Raw genomic sequence first — 15,302 nt, 5'->3', positions numbered from 1 at the left:
CTACACCTTTCCACCATCTTCGCTAGCACGTACACTGCCTCCACCTTTATTGCTGTCATAATCACTGCCACCACCACAACTATCTAACCCACCATCACCACTGTCACTACTGCCACAGACACCTCCACCACCATCACCTCCATCGCCACCCGTACCACCATCACTGCCACCACTACCATCACCACCATCACCCCTACTACCTCTTCCCTTTCCTTCTGCTCCCTATAACAGCAATGCAGACAAATTTATCCTGGGTGCGTTGGTGGTCTGCCAGATAACGTCATCCATGAAAGCAGTTGTGGAGGTTGAGTAAGAGCACTTCAGAAGCAAAAACTGTGGTGACAAATTCTTCATTCTTAGCATATGTTTGCATTTCTTTAACTGCTCTTATTAAGCCTTCAGAACATGTCCTGTAAGTACAAGATCCTCTGGGAAGTTATATAAAGAAAATCAGTAGTAGCAACATATTTCTTCCTTCACAGTAATGTATTAGGGAGGATGCTAAGAGACACAGGAAGTAGATAAATAGACTGTGTATATTAAAAACTGCTAAGTGATCAACCCTGGGCCTTGTTAGAAAATTCTGTTCCAAACCATCTGCTCTCAGCCAGGTAAGTGTGTTCCCATACTGAATGATGAAAACCCCATATTGCATGCATGAAAAGTAAGATGCAGATGTTTTGGCTTAAGGTTCCTCACAATTCATTCTGAGGCATATTTTCTTTGATGATTGAGTTTGTCGAAACTTGATTCTTATGCAGCAAGCTCAGTATGGCTCAAGGAGAATATATTCTCCAAGGATGACTCAGCTCTGGGTGATGCACCAACTCAGAAGGTACAGCATTAGAAATGTAATGATTGGCACAGGTGGATGATTATAAAGGCTAAAGTTTTATGCCCCTGATGCCTGACACTGACAATAGAACCCTTGTGCAGAGGACTAACAGTGTCCTATAAACACAGTCCTCTCCTCTTGTCTGCCTTTCCATCTCTAGTTTCCCTTAGTTTCCTGTATCTTCCCTCAACATCTGCTTTGGCCAACTTTCCCCAATCTTGGTGTCACTAGTTCATTGGCAAATTGATAATTACACTGATGATTTTCCTTCAAGTAAAGTTAAGAGAAAGGGAAGCAAATTAATATTTCATGATCCTCTAGTACATGCCAGGCCCTGTATTAAGTGCATTAAATCCAATTTAAAACTCCCCCAAATTGCCAAAATTAACATTATCAGCCCCTCTTTGCAGAGGAAAAAAGTGAAACTGATCATTTATTTGAACAAGCCCTCTCAGCTCCAATGTAATGCCGGTGTGATTCAAACCAGATGTGTGTGACTCCAAAGCTAGAGGAAGGCTTGTAAGATACATTCCAGGATTGTGCCACTCAACTCAGCCAGCCAGGAAACTCCAGGAGACATCTGGTCCCACAAGAAGCAACAAAGACAAATATACTGGATCTCTCTGCAGAAAGTTTTGGTGCACCTAACTCTCATTCATGCATTCTTTCACTAACTCATTCAAGAATACTGAACTACTATTGCATTCCAGTCACCGTTCTGAGCATTGCAAGTACAGCAGTGAAGAAAAAAAAAAAACACAAGGAAAAATCCCTCCATTAATTTAACTTATACTCATGCAAGGTAGGGGTAGGGGTCGGTAGATAAGCAAACAAGTAAAATATAAAATATAGCAGCTGGTAAATCTCATGGAGAAAAGTAAAAGCTAGAAGAGGATGGGGGTATAGGAGTTGGGGTCATTTTAAAATAGAGTCAGGGAAGACTTTACTCACAAGGTGAAGTTTGAGTAGGAAATTCTTCCAGGCTTAGAGCAACTAAAGTGATCTGTTCAGAGTGAAGTCTCTTAGAGGAGCAAGGGTTGGGAGTGATAGAGCAAATACCCAAACTACCTACATCTTTTCATTTAGTAACACTGAAGTACCTCCTCTACAACTAAATTGATATTGATTTAAGTATTTCCTACATGAATTGTCTTAGAGAAACTTGCAAAATCTTTGGCCCAATAAGCAAGGAGGTAGGTTCAGAGGGCAAAACAAACATGGGTAAAGGTAAGCAACAAGTCAAATTTTGTTAGAGAGTGGAAGGTATTGACTCCATGATCCAAGTTAAGAATTCTCACTTTAAAGGTCTTTGTACAGTCATGAATCTATTGATTTACCTTCAAGCTGGTTAGTAATGTACCTCATTTTCTCCATCAAGGTTTTGGAAATTCAAATCCATTTATTAGAATATAGAAAGTTTGGGGTAACAAGGAAAATAAGAAAAAGAAAACTATAAACAAATCATTTAATTCACATGCCCTTGATTATTTCTCTCATGAGTTGCCAAAGCATCCAAGGTAGGTGTCTAACTGTTCTAGAATAGCAGTTCCAGGCAGGTTACCATCAGCTGATGCTCACCATCCACCATTACACAATCCCTGACTCTTTCAGCCTCTTTCCACATCACAGCTTCATGACCAGTCAGTTCAGTGAGACGTTTACTTACTGCCTTGAGTTCATAAACTTTCCACAAGGAAATTAGAAAGATTTGGCCACTGACACACCATCGTTCACAATCAAAATGGGAATCATTCCCTAGATGTTATGATTGTGAACCAAGGAGTTGTACACATCAAGTGGTGTGTACATTCTACAAATCTATCTTAATATTACTTACTGTTATTACTATTACTAGTACATTAAAGAAAGTAAAGGAAACAAGCAAAGAATCCAAAGAATATGGTGGAGGCTATGAACCTCTGTAACAGTTAGTTGTTGCTGCATAACAAGCTGCCCCCAAAATGTGGTGACTTAAAATAATAAATATTTATTTAGCTTGCAATTCTACATGTTGACATTTTGGCTAGGCTCAGTTTTCAGTGTTTCTGGTCTTGGTTGGGAGCTCTCATGTGATTGTAGTCAACTATGGGACAGCCAGGCCACTCAGCTTTCAGCCAACGCTCTTCACCTCTCCTCCACGTGGTCTCTCATTCTCCAACAGGCCAACCAGGGTTTGGTGTGATGGCAGAGTCAGGAGTTCAAGAAAAAGAGCAGAAGCACCTTAGGTCTCTTGAAGCCAAGGCCTATCTCTTTTACCATATTCTATTGGCCAAAGTAAGTCACAAAGCCAGTTCAGAGTCAAGAAAGAGAGAAGTAGACCCCACTTATTGCAGGGAAATGCTTTAAAATCTAATTGCAAAGAGTGCGGATACAGAGAAGGGTGAATTATTATAGTTATCTTTGCGTTCAATCTACCACAATCTCAAAGAAGTGTATGGAATGTTCTTAAAATCTTATGGGGGGGAAAGAAGTTTGAGTTGCACCCTCTGTGTACCTTAGAGTGGACACATTAATATTCTTCCCCTTTAGTGATAATTAGAAGAAACATCACATGGCTCAGTGGGCCAGCAGCCAAAAGGAAGACTTGAGAACTGTGAGCAGAGAGATTGAAGGGCTCCGGCTGTTGACAGGATATAGCTGCCCATGCATAAGACTGCCCTTAATCCTGAAATAATGGAACAAATCCCTCCTCTTCAGAGTAAGAGGGTTTCACCCCCCAGCGTTAACCCCTAAAGCACCCAGAACTTGAAAGAAAACATTTTAAAATGTACAAAAAGAACTGGCTCCTCAACCAGCTCTAAATAAATATTCTTATTCTGGCAACTTCCCGTCTGAGATTTTTTTTCCCCTTCCATCGTTTATTTGTTGTTACTTTGTGGGAATTTACACTGACTTTTTTTTTTTTTGGTTGGGGGTGGTGGGGGGTGCTGGCGGGAAGGGCGGTTTTCTTTTATTTTCCTTTCTTCCCAGTCTTTTCTCTTCAAAAATACAGTGTGTTCTTTGCTAAAGGAATAAAGAAGACTGATTAGTCAGAGATGAAAAAGAAATTATGTGTGTCAGAGACAGCTTAAGTACACACGGGATGTATCCTGGGAGTGTGGGGGAGGAGGGGGTGGGAGGTGACTGCTGGTTTCCCGGCGCTCTTACTTCTTTAAAGGAACCATGGCAACCACCAGTTTAGGAAAGATGAGGCAAGTGCTAAATGGTGTATTTTTTAAACTTTCAGAGGCTGTGGAAATAGAAAGCCCTAGGGGCCTAAATCCATACTCTCATTTGTTATTCGAGGCAAAACTCCAAACTAGGCCAGAGGGATGGTCCAAGGGCTAAGGATTGCATACATCTCCACTAAAAATCGCCATTCTTTTCCATGCCTGTTCATTTGATTTGATCATGATGTACCTTGATATTCAAATAGCCTGCTCAACAATGAGGATAACTGGCAGTTCTTCAATCTGGATTTCGCTACCATGTATCTCAACATAATTTTATTCTAAAGTAGCCCTTTCAAACCAAGATGAAACTCTAGAGTGCCTTGAAAGTGCTTTCCCCAACCCCAAAGGGACTAAGTTTGGGGGTGGTGAGGGCTTGTTCCCAGAAAGCAAAGGCTGAAATAAAGGTTTAAGTGTAAGTAGTTTATCTGGGAGTGTGATTCCAGGAGCAGGAATGAGGGATGAGAAACCAGTAGGGAGGTTTGCCGAGTCATAGTGTATGCCTATGTTTAGTTTCAGTAGATATTACTAAGTTGTTTTCTCAGTATAAGTGGTTATACCAAGTTATATTCCTTCCTGCTGAGTATAGAGTTGCACTGCAACTCTATAGTTGTGTAGATTGCATACTGTTCAGTCCTAGGGGGCACCCCTCATATCATAGGAGAGCAACTCCCATTTACCTACTCCAAATACAGGATCTCGACAAAGACTGTTTGAAAGAACTTCTATTGCCTAAAAAAAAAAAAAAAGAAAGAAAGAAATTTTTAAGGACATTGTGCCAGAATGATTTAGAGGACAAATAGAAAGGGGGTTGAAAGCACACAAACTGAAGAAGAGATGGGAAAAGCAAAAATCTAAATATTGGTGGTAGACCAAAGGTTTTGGATGATTAGTGGGAAAGAATAGTAAAAGGAATGTGATTTATTTTTTTTAATCCTGAAGATCCAGAAGCAATGGTCTAGCATGGGGAGGAAGATAAGGAAAAGGGACACCCAAAGAAGACAGGGTTGAGGAAGTCTAGTGAAATGATAACAGAATAGAATGGAAAATAAAATGGCATAACGAGTTAAAAGGGAGCAAGAGGGAAATATTTAAAAAGAATTTTATATCAAAAAAAGACCCTGAAGGATTAGAAGCAGGGACTGGCTCTGGACTCAATTTCCCATTGCCAATTCCAGGGAGATTATTCTTCTCTCACCTTCTTGAAATAACCCCACCTATGTTCCTTGGTCCCCTCTCCACCTCTATTCTCACAGTCCTCATCAAGGTGACCTTGATAACAACCTTCTACAGCCCAGAGCCGCTGCCATCTTGAGTCTCAACCCATCCGACCCAGTGCCAAACTTCAGATATCTTAAATGTAATACACATTTGGTCTCTGAACAAAGTATTTCATACCTCTACATTCTCAAGGGCTTAATCTCTACACTCGCTCTTCAAACTCATCTAGACTTCCATTCCTTCTCCCAGGTTTTCTGTCAACTTCCCAATATCCTCAAAAACCCAATGCAAGGCACCCTCTACTCAGTATTCTGTCCCTCAACCTCAGACTACAACCGTTCTGCAACTCCAAGTCTTGAATCAATGCAACCATTTGCCTGAGTAGTTCTTATGCCCGGGTTGTTGGGAAGAGTAGGAAAAGTCAGACAAATACCTGGGCTGACACCATTAAAAATGTGTAGTCCCACTGCCACTCTCATATTCAGTAGGTAGGAATATAAATTGGTATAACCACTTATACTGAGAAAATGAGTGAGTAATATCTACTAAAACTAAACATATGCACACACTATGACTTGGCAATCCTAGATATACCCAACAGAAATATGTACTTTCGTTCACCAAAAGATATGTACTAGCAGAAATATTCAAGATAGACCCCTAACTGGAAATTACTCAAATTCCCATAAGCAACAGAAGGGAGATATAAATTATGATTTTTCATATATGAAACAGTTACACAATGAGAATGAGCAAACTACAACTACATACTGCAGCAACTTCCATAAATCTTACTAAAACAATATAGAGTGGAAGAAACCACATACGAAAGAGAACATATTGTATGCTTCCAGGTATGTAAAGTTCAAAAACAAGGAGGTAGTGTCAGTGATTACAGCAGGGTGCAAAGGGAGCTTTTGAGGTGCTAGCAATGTCCTGTTCCTTGACTGAGATGCCAGTTACATGGGTGTGTTCAGTTTGTGAAAATGCACTGAGCTATATAAAATGACACTGTGCACTCTCCTGTATGTAATGTTACACCTCAACAAGAAGTTTTGAAACAATAACACAAATGACAACAAAAGGTATCATCCTCAACTTGAGCTGCTGCTTGTGTCAATCCCACAGGAATCCCACAGGTACAAGGAACCTCTCCCCTACTCTACTGCAAACACCATCCCTCTCCCCACCCTCTCCCTTCTCTCTCTTTCAGCACAATTTCACCTCATACTTTAAGAGAACAAATGAAGTCAATAGCAGGGGCATCTGTTGGACAATTCTTGCCATAGAGCAATGTCTGCAGTTATCAGACATGAATTCCTTCCATTTCCAGTCTCTCCAGTTTCAAAATTGTCCCTCCCCTCCTATGTTGTACTGCCTGCCTACAGCAGTCAGGCTCTGAGAGACTGAGTCATGGTAAGAACATAATGACAGGGGCTAATTGAGAAGGTGTGAGTAAGTTTAGGGAAACCAAGAGGGAGAATGCAGTACCCTGGGACCAGCAACAGTGCCAGATGGGGGGCCCTTCCCATCCCTTGTCTCCCTAGGCCCAAAGAGGCATGGAAACAGTTCCCTGCACCTAGAGAAGGAAGTTATATTACCTGGAGAGGACTGCCTGGCAGGAGCAGTGGCCTTTGGTGGAGGAATAGAGCATAGAGGGAGCTGGGAAGAAATACCATGGTCTCTCTTCTCTCCCACCACCACCTCTCTTGCCTTGCTGCTGGCTCCCAATGGCTGAACCCAACCAGAGGACAGAGAAAAGGCGTGGGGTAAAGAAGTGATGAACCCCACCAGCCAACCGGCTGGGGCTCAGAAGAGGGTCAAGAAGGGCAAAGCATTGGTTTGGAAGGATGAGGCATGGTGTCTGGAACATTCTGTTTGACCCGTCTCCTTTTCACTCCATTGTGGGTGGGGATTCCCACCCTGGTGTTCTGGGAGGGCCGAGCATGTGACACCCGGTACTGGACAGCAGTTCACTCATCCCCCAGACTCACAGCCTAGGGGGAGGAGCCTGCACACTTGTAACTAACACCTCTGGGAGCAGCCCTCCACCTGTGGGGATGAGAACTGATGAATGCATGCTCCTGCTTCCTGTACTCCAGGTGACAATTTTGAGAGGCCTTCTATCAGCTTCTCAGAAGGTCCACGGAATTGAGTCCCATCGCCCGCAGTGGTGACCTAGACAACACATGCCTATTTTGGCTTTCCTTCCTTCCCAGATCTCTCACCTGAGCCCGAGTCCATAACTTAGGCTCTGCTTAGGAGGAATCCAAACTAAGAAAGAAATGTTTTAGGCATAGGAGATTGAAATGGTTATGTAGATATCAATAGTTACTTACCCGCTGCACCCTCTGCCCCAGCCATTTTTGTATAACATGACCTAGTCAAGTCCTCCTTTGCCTGAGGTTCTTAGAGTGAGACTGTTTCCAGCAGCCACAGTAGAGTCAGCGTGCTTTGAGGAGGGTGTCTGTGGACAGGGAGTGGGTGGTGTGAGGCCCAAAATGAAGGCCCAGTATTAAGCACTGCTGAAATTTCTAATAAAATCAGGAGGGGCTTGATGTCCTGACTGCGGTCCCTGTCCACTCTATTCCTCTGGATAATATTCCCTAAGCCTCCGCGGTGCAGGGACCAGGCCCAGTGCCTCCTTATCCCTGAGTAGTGGGCTTCACCTCCTTGCCAGGCTGTGGAATCATTCCAACAAGCCAAGCACATTCTCCCCTGGGTACCCCCACCCCCTCATCTGCCACCCACAGCCCCTCTCGCTCACTCTCATCCTGAGCCCCACGTGGCCCCATGGCCTGTGGGTCCACTCTAGAGCTCCTGGTGGGATCAGGCAGAGGTTACAATTGAGACCATAGCCTTGTTCAGCTCCTTCCTCAGCCTGGACCTGTTTCCCATACACCATTTCAGATCTCTTCTGTAAGTACTCCTTAAATAAATCACCAGCATAAGAATCTTATCTCCAGCTCCACTCTCAGGAGCCTGAACTTAGGTAGCCTCTCCTCCTAATGATGTGGCTCAAGGGACTGTCTCAGCAAGTAGAGCTTCAAACCAATAGCCAGTCAGTCCTGGGAGAATGCCAATTCTGCACAGTCTAAAATGAGAGAAAATTTTATCAACAAAAGTGATTTTCAGTAAGTTGATGTTAAAAATTAGATGGTCTGCTCTACGAAGAGTGTTTATTTCCCCAGAACTGGCTTCTTATTAAAGACTCTTTCTTTCACACTTACCTCACTCATCCTTGCACTGAAAACTTATGTTTTTGTTGCATATGTTTTATTTTCGCCAACTAAATTCTAAGTCTCCATGGGTGAAGTCCCATGTTGTGCTCCTTGATTTCCCCCATCATGCCCATCACCTTAACTGGTATACAGTAGGAGCTCATAAAAACTTAAAACTCAGACTCTCCTGAGTTTCAGTGGGCGTTAGAGGTTGTTTTTTTTTGTTTTGTTTTGTTTCGCAAGGACAGGCACCAGGAAACAAACCCAGGTCTCCGGAATGGCAGGCAAGAACTCTGCCTTCTGAGCCACCATGGCCCACCCAGTGTTAGATTTTATAGTGTATGTTAGATTTTATAGTACACTTCACATATTCAAAGGCTGCTGCACAGCCCAATAGCATCAGCGTCATCTGAGAACTTGTTAGAAATGCAGAATTTCAGCCCCCACTCCAGATCTGCTAAGGGCAACCCATGGTCAATGACTGAATGGTGTGGGGTCCTGAGGGTCAATCCCCTTGCCTCGAGATGGGACAATTCTGCTAAATCAGAATCTCTATCTGTGGGGCGAATCTGTTTTAACAAGCCCTCCAGGTGACTCCTATGGACACTGACATAGATTACCTCTTTCAGCTTGTTGGGAGATAGGTTGATTGGAGAGAGGATCTCCAGCAGTAAGCTACAAAGAAATTCCATAACAACACAACAGGAACTGAACCTACCAGATGCAAACATACCTCTAAATGTGTAAATGCCATGAGAGTCTTAGGTTAGCTTAGCTGCTGGGACACAGACACCAAGGCCAAAATGGCTGGCTTGGGCAAACTACTTAATCTTCCTCATCAGTAAAATGGGAACAATCTTAGTACTAGCTCACACTGGCTAATAAACTATGGTATAACCATGCAAAGGAATGGCTGTACAACCTTATGGATAAGGTAGGCTTCTATGTGAGTGGGTGTTTTAGTTTCCTAGGGTGCCCAAAGCAGATGCCACAAAATGGTTCAGCTTGTACAATGGGAATTTATTTGCTTTTGGTTAGAGTCCAAGACAATGTCCAAATCAAGGCATCATCAAAGTGATGCTTTTTTCCCAAAGACCAGCTACTGGCAATCCTTGACTCCTCTGCCATGTAACAAGGCACATGGTGCCTCTACCGGTCTCTCCTTTCCCCTCTGGCTTTTGTTGATTTCAACTTCTTGCTCCCCTGGCTTTCTCTCCTTTCTTTCTGTCTGTATTCATTCCGTTTATAAAGGACTCCAGTAAGTGGATTAGGGCCCATCCTGATTGAGGTGAGTCACACCTTAATGGAGGTAACCTTTTCAAAAATCCTACTTACAGTGGGTTCAAACCCACATGAATGGATTAGATTTAAGAGCATGTTTTTCTGGGGTACATTCAACCTCAAACCACCACAGTTGGAAAAAGAAGTTCAATTTACACTTTTAAATAATTCAGGATTCTAAAGAATAATTGTATATATGTGTGTGTCAGGTTAAAAATAAAGGATTTCTCAATACACATATATTACATGTGTATTGTATGTATGTGTGGTCTACATATGCATTATATTTGTGTGTGAGGTTAAAAATGAAGGATGCATTGCATATATGCATGAGTACTTAGTACATGTTTACTAATATGATATAAACACATATTATATATATGTAATGAATACTCTAGTTTTAACTATACACATATATATACAGAACATTACCATGTGCTAAGCTCTGGGTGAGATTCTGGAAATATCAGTTAAAAAATCAAGAAAAATATAAGTAAAAAAATTAAGATCTTTTCTAGGAGGAACTTACATTCTAACTAGGAAGGCAACCCACAAAGAACTAAATTAATAAGAGCATAAGATTTTGATTAATGTTATAAAAGAAATAAACGAGATGGTATGATTGCAACTGACCCTATTAATGAGGTCAAAGTAGGTCTCCGTGGGGAGGTGAGGGTTAAGTGGAGACAAAAGGAGGAAGCTGAGCCAGAGATCCACTGTGCTGAGGAAGAGGCATTATAGACAGATTCAACAGCACATGAAAGGTTCTAAGATGGTGTGTTAGTCAGGGTTGTCTAGAGAAACAGAACCAACAGGAGATTACTGTAAATATGTGATTTATAAAAGAGTCTCATGCAACCATGGGAATACAAGAATCCAAAATCCATAGGGCAGGCTGTGAAGCTGGATGCTCTGATGCAGGGTCTCAAAGAACTCCACAGGAGAGGCTCGCTGGCTGAAGAAAAAAGTGAAAATTATCTCTTCTCCCTTAAAAGCCTTCAACTGATTGGATCAAATTAAACTGATTGGGTCAAATCCAACGTATTGGATTACCTCGTTTGAAGGGATACACACCCTTAGTTGATGGTAGATGTAATCAGCCATGGCTATAATCAACTGACTGATGGTTTAATACACCAACCTTCCGGGTTATCGACCAGTCACAAAATATCCTTGCAGCATCAGTCAGGTCAGTGCTTGCCTGACTAGACAACTGGGTGTTGCCACCTGGTCAAGTTGACACCAGAACCTAACCATCACAGATGGGAAGAGCACTGGTTGTTTAAGGAAAAGAGAAGGCCAATGAAATAAGAGCCTCATAAGAGGAAGGGAGACTGATGAGAGGGGAGGGAGCCCAGCATGCAAGCCTTGAGAACTGAAATGCATCTAGAGTGTATTCTGAAAGCCAGGAGAACCCATCAAAGGGTTTATTCCAGGGGACCAACCTAACATGTTCTGATTTATGTCTTTAAAAGATCGCCCTGTGGATAAATTCGAGGGAGCAATTGACACTTCAACAATAATAGTAGGAGATTTCAATACACCCCTCCCCTCTGTCGATAGAACAACCAGATGGAGAATCAGTAATAGAGAATGTAACAGTGTGATAAATGATTTATACATAACTGATATATTTAGATCATTATACCCTAAAATACCAGGATATACATTCACACAACATTTTCCCAGATAAATCATATGCTGGGACCCAAATCATAACTTAATAAATTTAATAAGATTGAAATTATTCCAAACATTTTACTTTCTCTCACCAGAACAGAATTAAGTTGGAAATTAAGAATCACCAAAGAACTAGACTTTTACAAATATAAGGAGATTAAACAACATACTTTTAAACAATCAGTGGGTCAAAGAAGAAATTATTAGAGGAATTGGTAAATATCTGGAGATGAATGAAAATGAAAATACAATATATAACTTGTGAGATGTGGAAAAAAAAGATCACCCTAGTGGCTAAGCGAGAAATGACTTGCAGACAAGCATGAAAGAAATCAGGAGCTCTATCTGAGACCATCAAAGAAATCCAGGTGAAATATGGTGTGGATTTGGACAAGGGTGGTACCATGCAGGTGCAGAAAAGTGGGCAAATTGGAGAATTATATGAGAAGTAAAGCCAGAATTTGACAATGGATTGGAAGGTAAAGAATTGGTCTGGGAGCGAGTTGGCTGTTAATTGATGTAGATTGTCCTTACCTAGGACAAACAGAGCAGTTCAGCCATGCTGTGCATCTCTCTTATCTCCTGTAGGATAACCTGGGCACACGCTCCTGCCAAGGGCAAAAGCATAAGGCACAAGTGGAAATGAATTAGCACTCTTTCAAGACTCTGCTTGAGTCATATCTGTCAACATCCTATTGGCCAAAGCAAGTCACATGAACCATGGATGAAATCAGAATCAAAGGGGAAAGAAACAGACTCTGCCTCTTGGTGGGGGAAGCTGCAAACCCACATGGCAAAGAGGATGGATTCGAGGAGGGCTGAAGAATTGGGATCCCAGTGCTTTCCTAAGGACTGGAAACCAGCAATATTAACAGTCAGTAATAGGAGACTTCAGAGGTAAACCCAGTTGTGAAATGTTGAAAATGACAAGCACCTGTCACTGTCACTGAACTCAGAGTAGAAAGTCAAGAATTAAAGTAATAAATAAATATTAAATCCTAAAATGTCCTAGGGTTTCCAAAATTAGGGATTCTCTACTCTCTGTATCAGACAATGTTCTGATTTTTGTTTTATATCAATAAAACAGAAATTGCAAGACAACGTGAGTTAGACTAGCAAATGATTTCCCTCTCCCTTTAGTTCCCCTCAAATGTAATGATAGATTATTAATTATGTAAAGTGAAAAGATGGACATAGATGTTCTAAGTAAGCTTTAACCAAAAGAAAGTACAAGCAGCTATAGTAATATCAAATAAAATAGATTTTATATGTTATGATATAATAAAAGATAAGATTTTCATATGTTAATTGTAAAAACATCTGTATCTTTATGTTTTATTTTTATTATTATTATTATTTTTTATTATTTATTTTTTTTAACATGGGCAGGCACCGGGAATCGAGCCCGGGTCCTCTGGCATGGCAGGCAAGCATTCTTGCCTGCTGAACCACCGTGGCCCGTCCTCTTTATGTTTTCTTGAAACCAAAAACTTGAAAATGTTCAGTAACATAGGTCACTATAGCAAAGGTGATGTTTCTGATAACTTTCTACTTGATATTTTGAGAATGTATATAGTTTTGATAGCTAATCAAATGGCATGTAAGTTAGTGTTTAATATTTAAAATTCAAGAAATGCTGATATCTATACTGCAGATTTTTTCCTTGTCTGCTTTAATTTAAATTGGTTTATATAGCTTACTGTGCAAACACAGGCTCTGAAGTGATTGTGTTTTTTTTAAATGCCAATAAATAAAGTGTACCATTCGAAAAAATAAAATTATTCATCCACCTGGTACCTGCCGGGGGTGAGATTCTCCAATTGTCCAAATAGCTCTTGACCCTGGAGCTGGTAGATTATACCCAGAAGATGTCATAGGGGTGCCCAAGAGGAAGCAGAGCTTCTGCTACTATTACCAGGAAAACCATTCCAACAGTCAGGTGCAAGGCAAAGGGTGCTGGTGGTATTTCTATTCTTTTTGTGTTTTTTTGCTTTTTGCTTTTTAAATTTTTTTACTCAGCACAGAAGTTGCATGTTCCTATTGATATCCAATCAGAATTTTAACCTGTTTGGGATAAGGAGAGATAAGCATCTCCTAATTTTAGAAATATAAAAGCAAGAAACAGGATGTTTAAACAAGCAAGGGCTTTTAACAGAAGGCCTGCAGATGTTGCAGGCTTCTCTCCATCTCTGCATATCTGTGGCCTTTCTCTGGGAAGGTGCAGGAAGCCTTGGGGCTCCTTACTCCAGAAGAGTAGATAAAAGTCATGGTCTGGCAATCTCATCTGTTTTCTTCTAGAAGGCAACACTATAAAATAATAATGTGAGGGCCCTAGGCGGCACAGTTTCCCAAAGGCCTCCGAGTTAATTCAACCAACATTTCCTCTTATATATAAGCTTGGAATTGCGGGTGGGGGTGGAGAGAGCTAGGCAGACAGCTGGACACACTGACTACATTGGCATGTGGTGTATATGAAGAGCTGCCATCTGTGCCACTCCTGAAAAATGATGATGCATAAATGTGACTTTTTAAATGTTCCACCAGGGTACATTTGAATTGACTTCTTAAAATAAAAAATACTCATATTTTATATATATCCCTTATTGTAATGATCTCCATTATTTCTTCATTATTTCTGGAGAACTCATTTCATAAGAAGTATGACATGAAATAGTAACAACTAAGGACAAAGTTCTTTGAGGAGATAGCTGTGGCAATTTTGTTTGTTTGGATGACTTATTCTTTATTTCTTATAATTTCAAAACACTCTCCAGATACAAATTTTCCTCTCTGTTTCAGTTTCCTTAGCAGTGCAAGCATGTACCATGCAATGGGTCAGCTTAAACAATGGGAATTTATTAGCTAACAATTTTGAGGCTAAAAGAAATTCCAGATGAAGGCACCATCAAGATAATGCTTTCTCCCCAAAGACTGTTGTGCTCTGGTCTTTAGCTTGTCACATGACAAGGCATATGGCAGCCTCATCTGGCAGCTCCCATCTCTTCCTTATTCCACTAATTTCAACTTCTTGCCACTCCCTCTGTGGCTTTCTTCTCTGTGCAAATTTCATTCTGCTTATAAGGGACCCCAGTAATAGGAAAATGTATTAGCTAGGGTTCTCTAGAGAAACAGAATCAGCAGGAAATATCCGTAGATACAAAATTTACAAAAGTGTCTCACGTAGCTGTGGGAATGTAGACTCCAAAATCCATAGGGCAGGTTGTGAAGCTGACAACTCCAGTGAAGAGTCTGGATGAACTCCATAGGAGAGGCTCACCGGCCGAAACAGGAAGAAGAGACTGTCTCTTCCAAATCCTCCTTAAAAGCCTCCCAGTGATTAGATTAAACATCACTCATTGCAGAAGACATCCCCCTTGACTGATTACAAATACAATCAGCTGTGGATAAAGCTGATGTGATCATGATTTAATTCTATGAAATGTCCTCATAGCAACAGACAGGTCAGCACTTGCCCAACCAGACAGATGGGCACCACCACCTGGCCAAGTTGACACATGAACCTCACCATGGCAGAAGAAAACCCATCCTGACTGGCTTGAGCCACATCTTAACTGAAGTAACCTCATCAAGAGGTCCTACTTCCAATGGGTTTACACCCACAGGAATGGGTCAAGTTTAAGAACTTGTTTTTTCTGGGTTTTTCTCATTCTACTGGGTAGAATGAGGCCATCGGTCTGTCATCTACTCACAGGAGGAAAACAGGACAAAAATTTGCCAGAATACCCAGTTGTCTACATTTCAAACCAAGAAAAGCTGCAATTCAATTTATCTCCTAAAAATCATATCAGTTCTAAAGAACATTCTTAACTAATCATAAGGGTAATTATAAGCACA

At 41.2% G+C, this 15,302-nt stretch overlaps 1 long non-coding RNA gene across 2 annotated transcripts in view; it reads right to left on the bottom strand.

Annotated features, from left to right (window-relative positions):
• Nucleotides 1-3,686: 3,686 nt before the first annotated feature.
• The window catches only part of LOC143646438 (uncharacterized), a 31,189-nt gene continuing 19,573 nt past the window's right edge, over nucleotides 3,687-15,302 (bottom strand). For both annotated transcript variants that reach the window (XR_013157469.1, XR_013157468.1), the window contains 3 exons: nucleotides 8,209-8,359; nucleotides 7,605-7,732; nucleotides 3,687-3,838 (listed from right to left, as the gene is read on the bottom strand). This is a non-coding gene — a long non-coding RNA (uncharacterized LOC143646438). The remainder of the gene's footprint in view (nucleotides 3,839-7,604; nucleotides 7,733-8,208; nucleotides 8,360-15,302) is intronic.

This window comes from Tamandua tetradactyla, chromosome 1, assembly GCF_023851605.1.
Source record: "Tamandua tetradactyla isolate mTamTet1 chromosome 1, mTamTet1.pri, whole genome shotgun sequence".
Classification (NCBI taxonomy): domain Eukaryota; kingdom Metazoa; phylum Chordata; class Mammalia; order Pilosa; family Myrmecophagidae; genus Tamandua; species Tamandua tetradactyla.
This window is presented reverse-complemented; position numbering and strand designations above follow the sequence as displayed.